Source organism: Juglans regia, chromosome 3 (assembly GCF_001411555.2).
Source record: "Juglans regia cultivar Chandler chromosome 3, Walnut 2.0, whole genome shotgun sequence".
Lineage (NCBI taxonomy): Eukaryota > Viridiplantae > Streptophyta > Magnoliopsida > Fagales > Juglandaceae > Juglans > Juglans regia.
In genome coordinates this window covers 13,005,569-13,016,447 of record NC_049903.1, presented here as the reverse complement: position 1 = coordinate 13,016,447, position 10,879 = coordinate 13,005,569, and the positions used below count along the sequence as shown (strand labels likewise).

General features: G+C 37.7%; 1 long non-coding RNA gene across 2 annotated transcripts; it reads right to left on the bottom strand.

Annotated features, from left to right (window-relative positions):
• Positions 1–5,384: 5,384 nt before the first annotated feature.
• LOC108998025 lies at positions 5,385–10,533 on the bottom strand. 2 transcript variants are annotated; one of them, XR_001997266.2, is made up of 6 exons: positions 10,016–10,533; positions 9,761–9,869; positions 9,045–9,120; positions 8,190–8,249; positions 5,921–5,987; positions 5,385–5,766 (listed from the first exon to the last, which is right to left on the bottom strand). It is a non-coding gene; the product is annotated as an uncharacterized LOC108998025 (long non-coding RNA). The 2 variants fall into 2 exon arrangements; XR_004801079.1 differs by having other exon boundaries at positions 9,045–9,115.
• Positions 10,534–10,879: the final 346 nt, after the last annotated feature.

Genomic DNA, 10,879 nt, shown 5'->3' with positions numbered 1-10,879 from the left:
AAACTTTGAGAAGGCTTTTGAAGTCTACACCAATGCTAGTGGTGAGAGAATATAGGCTGTATTGGTCCAAGAAAAAAGACCAATTTCTTTTATTTCCAAAGCACTAGGTCTTATGAAGAAAGCTTGGAGTACTTATGCAAGGGAGATGCTTGCGGTTGTGCATGCCGTGAAGGTATGGAGACCATATTTGATGGGAAGGAAGTTCACCATAGTCATGGATCAGCAAGCCTTGAGACACTTGTTGCAACAGAAGATAGTAACTCCGGAACAACAAAAGTTTCTTGTCAAGTTATTGGGCTTTGAGTATGACATTGTGTATCAACCGGGAAAAGAAAACAAGGTTGCGGATGCACTTAGTAGAAAAGAAGGGAGCTCATTATTATGGCAAGTACATGGAGAGGATGAAGCTAGTTTGATGGTCTTGAGTGGGGCCGAATGAAGGATATGGGATAAGATAAGAGAGGCAACAAAGCTTGATACAAGAGCAATAGAAATTGTGGAGCTTTTAGAAGCTCAAAAGGACGGAGTCATCGGGTTCAAGATAAAAGATGGTGGCCAAGAAAATAGATTCTTGATCACTTCCATCATAGTAAATAAGGTGGACATTCGGGGTAGTTGAGAACATACATACGTGTAAAACATTTTTTCTATTGGGAAGGCATAAAGAAGGCCGTCAAGAAGCTTGTAGCTGAGTGTGATGTGTGCCAAAAGTCCAAGTATGAGACAAGACCTCCATCCGGGTTGTTGCAACTATTACCTATTCCTAATTTAATTTGGGAAGATTTGAGCATGGACTTTGTTGAAGGGCTATCTATTAGTGGCGGGTTTAAGGTGATACTTGTTGTGGTTGATAGATTGAGCAAATATGGGCATTTCATTCCATTTACTCACCCATACACGTCCAAGAGTGTGGCCAAGGCTTTCATTGATCATGTAGTGAAGCTTCATGGATTTTCAAAAAGCATTGTCACGGATCGTGATAGAGTAGTCATGAGCTCTTTTTGGAAGGAGTTGTTTGAGCTCCAAGGGAGCAAATTGAAGGCGAGTTCATCTTACCACCCACAAACCGATGAGCAAACGGAAGTGGTTAATAGAACACTTGAGCAATACTTGAGGTGTTTTTGTCATGAAGAACAAAAGAAGTGGGGGGAGTACTTGTCTTGGGCCGAATATTGGTATAACACTTCATTCCATGCTTCCATACAATGAAGTCCATTTGAAGTGGTATATGGAAGAGCACCACCAATTTTGGTGAACTATGAGAGGGGCACAGCCAAGAATGATGAAGTTGAGAAAGAATTGATCACTAGACTAGAGATGAGATCTTAGTGAAGGTAAAAAAGGAACTTGCTAAAACTCAATAAAGAATGAAGAAGTACTATGATGAAGGTAGAAGAATGGTTGCATTTGAAGTGGGAGATTATGTGTATTTAAAATTGCAACCTTTTGGCCAAATGACCTTGAGAAAGAAACTTAACTTGAAGTTGGCCAAGAAATATTATAGACCTTTCAAGGTACTTGAGAGGTTGGGTGAAGTGTCATATAGGTTGGAACTTCCTCCAACTTCCAAACTACATCTGGTCTTTCATGTAACTGTGCTCAAGAAGAGGATTGGTGACCCTAATCTTATTGTGGAAGAGCTACCCAAGTTTGATGATGAAGGGCGTATCCTCTTGCAACCAAAAGAGGCTTTTAATTATAGGGTTATCTCAAGGGGGAGAGAAAGGCAAAGTGTATGGCAAATTTTGATCAAGTGGAGTAAAGCTCCAAGAGAAGAGGCTACTTGGGAAGATTATGATGACATAAGGGTGAGATTTCCTGAATTTATCCTTGAGGGCAAGGATATACTTGAAGAGAGGGGGATTGTTAGACCCCCATGTCAAGTTGCCTCTAGAGATACCGCACATGCCCTAGTCATGGTGGGAACATACACATTGGCTAGCCCATAACCATGTCTTGGCTCGTGGGAGGTCACGCACTGGGCGCCCAGCATGCGGGCTAGCAAGGCTACTGAAGGCCTGCCTAGGCGCATAGCCAAGCACTGCACGCCCATGGGTGCAGCAATGCGCGCGGCACAACCCAGGCGCGCAGCATAGCTCAAGCGCGCAGCACAACCCATGCGCTTGGCATGGCGCGCAACAACGCGCCGCATGCCCATGCACATTCCAGTGCGCAGGCCTGTGCGCACGCTAATGGGCTGCGTGGCCCTGCATGCACCTAAGTGCCGCAAGGCCATGTGCACATCCATGTGCCGCACGGCCAGCCCAGCCAGCGAGCGCGCGCACACGCCCATGCCCACCATCCAACCGCACGCCAGCGTACACCCATGCCCACCATCCTGCCGCACATCAACGAGGTTAGTGACATGCCTCACGGCATGCCATCCAGCGCATGGCTCCAGCCCGTGCCTTGCGAAGCAGGCCAGTGGCATGCCCACTAGGCATGCCATCCAGCGCATGACTCCAGCCCATCCCTTGCAGCCAGCGCCTAGGCCACCAGCCTAGGCCATGCAGCGCACCACCATGGATCACCATCAGCAAGCCATGCCGCATCACTAGACCATGGACTAGCCCGAGACCACCATGCACCAACCTAGCCCATCATGGGCCATGCATGTCACGGCTAGACTTGGTCCATGACCACTATCATGTCATTTATTTTATTTATTTATTTAATTTCAAGGTACTTATTGAGGGTTTCCAAATTATTTTGCTTATAAATAGAACTTTATGCAATTACCTTAGAATCTTTTGGCAAAACTCTTAGTGAGGGAACTATTGTTTGAGAGATCATTTTTGGTACCATTGCACTTGGACTTTTTGAGTGAAATTCGTGAACCCCAAAGAGAGGTTTACACCTTGCAATCCATTGAATAGGTGTAAATCATTTATCTTGTTTCCTTACAACTTGGTGAAATTCGTGAATCCAAATATTGGATTGTTATTGTTTATGCTTTCGTTCATTCAAGTTCATTAGTGTTGTGCACTTTGTTCTTGAGTGTTCATTTTTGTTCTTGAGGTTCTTCACATTTTTGGTCTTCCAAATCCTTTTTGCCCTAGTAGTCGACCAACATAGGTGTTAGTCAACTTTCCATAAGTTGATTGCTCATCTTTTGTTGCCCTAGCCGATCACCACATTCTTGCCAAGCCAAGTCCAATTTGGCAACCACTTGTCTTATTAGGACTTGCCTTAGCCGCCCATCACACTTACCATAATTAGTGTTCCTACATGTGAGGAACCATAGTTGACCATCTCATTCAATGTTGCCGTCCAACCCTAATTTCTGTTACCAAACCCTAAACCTAAACCCTAGCCACCCAATTCCATCATTCCAACTCCAAACCCTAAATTCCAAGTGGCGCCAACCCTAGCTCCTCACTAGTGCTGTGCTCCATTACCACCATTCTAGCCATACTTTTCCTTGACCTTTTCCATCATTCCAAACATTCATTCTAGCCTAAACACTTAACCTCATCACTCCATATTGGCCATTGTGACCATCATTGATCGTGGACCAAGCAAGAGAGAGACAAGGTTTCGGTCATTTTAAGACTACCATTGGCGTGGCATATCTAGTGTTTAGGGACTTGACTGAGGTCCCTAACACTTTTACAGTAGTACATGTCAACCTTATTCATTTATCACGATTCTCTTTAGCGTCCAACCCAACATTAGCTAGTGGTTGTTTTAGGGATTAATACACCAACATTACTTAGTGATAATATGTATATATATATATATATATATATATTTATATATATGAGTTGTGCTACACATAAATTTCATATTTTACACACTACTTAAAAAATATATGATTTTATCTTTTTATCTTCATATTTTATATTTCATAAAACATAAGGATAAAAAAATAAATTTACATATTTTTAAATGATGTACATGAACGTGAGACTTATATATAATATATGGATTTGATGATTATTCTGCATGGTCATCATGATGATCAGTACTGCATGCATCTTCAAAAAAAACATGCAATACATGCTTCAAAATATACAGTACTATCTATCAAACACGTACGACACATTAATATTTTGGTCAACTAAGTACACCTACCAACCAACGCAAGATTCATCATTCCCTGTCAATCATATTATTATACTATGAATTTGTGTAGTAATTAGAAAGATTAATTTCAAGTACAACTTGATAATTACAATATTAATTGTTCTATTTTTTTATGTTGGGGCAAACCAAGTTCATGTACCCTGTCTTTGGAGCACAAAAGATGAAGCATAATATATATATAGTTCAACCAATTTTGATTAATTCAATTAATTAAGAACTAGTCAGGTCGTAGATGCACTTAAACCCAATATATAATATTTAATTATTATGACATTTGTTAGATCCATATATTATCGAATTATTTATATATCCCAAAAGCTTGGTCTGAGGCGCGCGCTAGCTCACTACAAGAAAAAGAGTCATTTCCGGCGGTCAAAACCGCCGAAAATACCCATACTTCTCGCTACAATTGATTCATCTCGACGATTTTTGAATCGCCGCCGAGTCGACGATATCCTCAAGCCAATTTAGAACGGTTTCGTCGACTTTAAAAACTCGCCGTAATTATTATCAATTGCAACGATAATCTGTCGCCACAAAGTGTATAATCAAACGCCGAAATTGATGGTATCAAATTCGGAGATAATCGCCGCACCTTAATATTACTAGCGACTATTTAGCGTCGAAAAAAATCAATTAATCGCCGCAAGTGATTCTAGTTCGACGCAGCGATATCAGACTATCGCCGCAATTGACCGCGGATCATAGCAGCGATACTCACATTCGTTGCAGTTCAAGATATTGCGGCGGAAAAGTAATCGCCGCAATATTATTTTTTCCGCCGCTTTTCCTCAGCTGCAACGATTACGATTGGTGTCAATATAAATAATTAAATGTCAAATGGCTTTTTCGGTGCGTAATACTCGCCGCAAATGAGTTTATCTCGCGATATAAAGAATTTGCCGCAAGGATCCCATTTCAGCTTTAGAGTATTGCGACGGTTAAGTAATCGCCGCAATGTGTTTTTTTTTTTTTTTTCGCTGCGCCTAGAGACGTTGGCTGACTTCAGTTGCATACTTCATGTAATGGAACCTTAATTTATTTGATTAACAATATATTTATCTTATTCCAAGTCAGTAACTAAAACAATATTAATTATAACTTTAGTGTATTAATATTGTTTTAGTGACTGACCTGGAATAGGATATACTGTTAATAAAATAAACTGCACTTTAATCAAGTAAAATAATATTGTTTCATTGCTATGTACTTAGTGTTTATCCAGCAGTACCCATGCCTTATGATATTATTTATATATACTTAGAAACATGAAACCCAGATGGAAATGCTATAGAACTTCCACTATATATGGCTGACCGAACATGTAGGATTCCATGACAAATGTACTCAAACCATTTCCATCTAATTACATAAATTAATGACATTCAATTCATCCATTGAGGTGGGGAAATGATATTAAATATTGTTATGGGCTATATACACTGTGGTGGACCAATCATAAGCCAAAACACTACATCTTAACTACTAAATAGCAGAGAGTACATATATCATTCACAATATGCTTGCTGTACTGCTCCTCCATCTTTATAAATTATATCTAGTCAGATCTAACAATATGCACCTGGGCATGAGAGGTCAGCAAAACACCTCCTTACAAGATTGCATTACCTCCCTTATACTCGTGGGATATTTCTCATTTCCATCTCGACAAACACCAATCTGACAGTTATAGATAAAATATATCAGCACACACTATATAACAATTATATATATGGTTTGACCACAGTTATAGTTAACAAAACATTCTAATATTTGTTTAAATCAACATAAGAAGGTTGACTGGTATATATAACACACAAGAATTTAATCTCACTTGACTAGTAGCCATTCCTTTGCTTGTCTCCTTCAACCAACTCTGTGTCCCTCTGTAATGAAATCACCTGTAAAGCCCAAAAAAATTGGTTTAACTGAGCAATTATTCAAAATTGGCAAGCTGAATGCCAAGGCAGTCACCATATATTTTTAAATATAATGAAATAAAAGGACAGGAGAAAAGCTGAACATTAGTGTTGCAATTATCCTATGCTTGAGCAGTCCAGAAAAATCACACAATGACAGTAGGAAGTGATAAAGAACTGAGCCTCCAGGCCTCATATCTGCAGAATATATTAGAAATCTCCAATCCAAATATTTGCATACAAGTATTCACTAAGAAGGAACTATTTTCCGTTAAATATTTTACATGGTGTGTACACAAATTAAGCTTCCCACTAATAACCTTATACTTTGCCCAAGGAGGTAAATTCATTTAAGCATTAATACCAGCAACATATATATAGAGACCAACATGTAGAGATAGGAAGAGAAGAATACTCTTCAATTCAGATATGCTTATTTTGGGGTGTCAATGACAAAAGTAGTCACTCTACAAAGACAATAGATTCTAAATGGTGCTTAACCTCATCATGATCTAGTCCTATCCCTTAATCCAGCAAAAAACCAAATAATATAAAAAAAAAGGAATATGGAACTTTATTAGTCGTGCATGGGGGTTGAAGATTGCAAGAATAAAAATTAAGTGAGTCCAAGCCATAAGTATTAGTATTATTAAACAACTTTATAGAAAGAAGAAATCAAGGGAACTTGGTTGCTGAAAATCTTCATCAATAGTCTAACTTTTTCCATTTGGGATTATTCTCAGATAGCATAATGTCAATACAAATGGTGTATAAACAGTAGCTGCCTCCTGTTACAGTGGGAGCTGAATTTATCTAGTGAAAAACATGTTTTATTTAACATTAAAGACATGACTGTAAGCTCATTTTGCAAAGTCACACCAATCCCCCAACCAATCAGATGTAATTTGAACAATTACATATTGACATATAATTTCCCTTTGAGTATGGAGTAATGAGCTCCCATCTTTCTTGATTATGTCGTATATCTTTAATGCACAATCAGCAATAACAACAAAAATACCAATCTGATCTAGTGGTATAGTGAATTATTTTTGCATTTGCAATCAACTATAAATAAATATTCTAATCCACTGCACTTGACTCCATAAAAAAAGTGACTTTATGGAGAACTTTGTAGTGATGTAGATATGACTGATTTAGGTGAAATGGTTTAGGATTAGCTAGGGAGGGTAGCAAACAATCCCATGTTTATCTTATTAAAAAACAAAAAATTAAGCATTGGATTCCCAAAATATTATTAAGCATACTTCACACTCATACCTGGAACTCTTCAACATCCATCATTAACAAAAAAGCATATTTGTTTTGCATTTTCCAGTCAACATGCTATGTCTTCATGTACATGTCTATCATAATCTTTATATTATAATTCTATACCATTCTATTTTTTTTATAAATAACTCTATAAACTACAAATTAAACAACATGCTGCCATTTTTTATATTGGTGGGTGCATGCTGGACAACCATTGCTGAAATACAATTGCACCAAATCAGAACTATTGCCTATACATGAATAACTTTAAGAAAGTGCTTTTTTGCATTCTTTCACTACTTGAGGAACACACTGCACGCTTCAGCTAATTCTAAAAACATATGCAAAGACTTGTGCAGACTTGTAAAAACATACAAAGCATGAATACAATGTAATATAATTATATAAATATTAAACACATGTAATAAAATATTGGATACACCATTATTTCTGATCCGAGTAATAAAATAACAAAGACTTGTGCAGACTTTGAGGATTATCTCCTACTGGCCGGGAACCCTTTTGATGTGTATATATATATATACATCATTATATAAGAATACCAAATTATTTATCAAGATGGATATATACATATGTTTTATTTATTATCATGCATACCCATTAATTAATTCCGTCTTAAAATTAGAAACCTTTTTTAATTAGCCCTGCCATTTCCCAAGTGGAAACCATCTTTCTTCATCTATATACTCATCCCTGTTACTACTCTTTAATTAGGTCTGATGCTATACATGAAGCACTAAGCTAGCTGCAGCAGTGCATTTTAGAACAGTCATTCACAAACCCCATGTGGCTGTCATATATATGCGTTAATCCTCCAAACAACAACACTGAAAAATCAATCGCAACTCAGTTCTTTACATATAATAATATGCACACATGAGCACGCACCAGTTGGTGATCTTCTTGTGAGTAATGGGAGACGCAAGCATGATGAGATATGAAAGTTTCCTGATTAGCATAAACAGAAAACATTAAGTCTTAACACAGTTCAGCCTCTCCAAATACCAGAATTTGAGTTTTTTCCCAATTATATATATTAGTCTTATCCATCATATCAGATTAATCTACCATGTTCATTAGGATTCAATAATAATATTAAATTAGAAATATAAACTACGAAATCCAAACATATCTTCTCAGAAACGAAGCTCACAAGAGTTTTTAATATTCAAGAGTTTTGGGGGTTAAACAACTAAAAAGACACCAGTACTGATCATGTTTTTTATTGCAAACAGAGAAAGGATCCAAGGTACTAGACAAATTATATAAGAAGCCTAATTTACATTGAGAACACCGAGTGGTTTATTTTCTTCGCACCTTTTCTAGCTATCTCCATTTCATTATCTAATTTGTCAAATACAACCGAGTTGAAGATTGATAGAAACTACTGCAGTTTTTAGTATGGAGGCCGTGCATCCTGAGCCCAAGCATAAGCATCGTCTCCCATCTATTCGCTGTTGGGGAGTAGATTTGGGTTCAAGTTATAAACATACTCCGAATGGTCTTTTGTTTTTTAAGACTGCATAGAACTAATTGAGGGACCACTTCCGACTCTACTCCTAATTCTAAAGAGATGACATCATGCATTTTCAATTGGTGGGTGTCAATTCAACATAGTCCATATCCTCCATTTGATCTTAGAATTTTGCATAAGACTTCTTCTGTGGCAATTCTAAAACAATCACACATGTTTAAACATAGAAGGAAATCCAAAAAAGAAGAGAAAGGTAAGAATTGCCTTACTGTTTGTGGTTGTTCTTATCAAGATGCGATAATGGACTTGAATACTTTCTGCCCCTGGGCACATTGCTTCCCTTTGCTTTGTAGGAACAGGAAAAATATTAAAATACTGCACCATAGATTACCAAATTGCAGAGAAAAATATAGTAGTTTGAAAGCGTTGACTTTAGCCTACTATAAGGAAAATGCTTTATTTATCTCAACATTTTACACTTCAACACATTTTAATAAAACTCACAAAATACTATTACCTGACCCATCAATTCAAACCATTTAAAATCAACTATGTTCAGTAACCAGCAGTCAACTAAGTGGACAGCTAGGTGTTAATCTTAAGAGCATCGGGGAGCATTCTCCCATAGTTGATACGCTTTTTTTATTATCTTTATGTTTTTAAATGCAGTTTAATCATATCTTCCGTACGTCCACTTACTATTACCATGTTACCCATCTCATAATTAGTATCACATTACATTAGGTTTACATTATGTTAAACATTAGTATCATGGTAATAGTATACAAAAAAGCATACAAACCACAAGATAACATAGTATACAATGTAACCAACGACGGAGACTAAGTATATATATATATATATATATATGCATATACGTAGGCACAACAATGACCTTGTTCCTTTCAGCCACTACCAGAATTAATAGAGATGCAGTACTACGTTTGGGTTGTTCTCCAATAGTAGCTGGTCAATGAGAACATACCTTCTGCTTGACCACCCTCAGTTTGGCCATTATTTTTGAAGTTCGGCTCCCTTTATCAAAACACATCCTATTGAACCACTCATAAACGTCCTTGTGTGGAGCATGGTATCTGCAAAAGAAGAACACATAAAAAATTATCCTCTATGCTAAAGGGATACATTTGCAAGTAAACATCTATAAGTTAATTGATTGAAGAAGAGAAAATAAAAATCTAGGAGAAAGAAGCAATGGCATAAAAAAAACTATGCCATCAACCTTCATCTCGACGCCTCGACAATAATCCTTCAGGTTATGTTACCCTTTCAACTGCCCAATGACTCAAACTAGTTGGAAAAGGTTTCCCAACCTTCATCTTCACCAAATATATATATATATATATATATATATTGGCCACCAACCATCTCCCACCATCAAAAAGTGCCCAAAATACACAAAAAAGCTCTTCCCATGCCATAAGACTGGTAGCTCACTGAGTCTCTCGATGAGACTGGAGAGACTCAGTGAAAGACGGGAAATTATGTAAGAATTGCCTCAACATGTTATCAGTTTCATTTTGCCTCTCACGAAGTGCAGTCAATTCATCCTTCACTTCATCAAGCTGCGTCTTATAGTTCAAGGCATCTTTCTTGTAAGACTCGGCATCTTTCTTGTGTTGTTCAACCAAGGCAAGGTACTCTTTTTCTCGTTCACGGTCCCGTTGTCTGCTCGACTCCGGTATGACCATCTCCCCTAGCCCCCGGGCATATCCTGGTCTATGCCCAAGTACCTCCCTAAACACACTCGCTGCTGCCTAGCTGGTGCGTTGTTCAAGATCTAGATCATCCAGTTTGTCAACCATCTTTTTCTGCACGAGAAAACTTTCATTTTGTTATTGTTAAGTGTAGATAATGTCTCCTGAATTTATTGCTTTCAAATATAAAGTAATTGAACCTTAGTTTTTGTGCAACAACTAGCCTAACATAAAGATCACACTCACATAGGTGTCTTCAGTGGCTGGGGTGACAAATTTATCGTTCTTCTTCGACCAGTGAGTCTCCTTATAAAACTCCACCAAAGTCGCATTCGTCGCCCGCTACAAGAGTGTGGAATTTGTAAGGAGTTAGCTATGATCAATCAGAA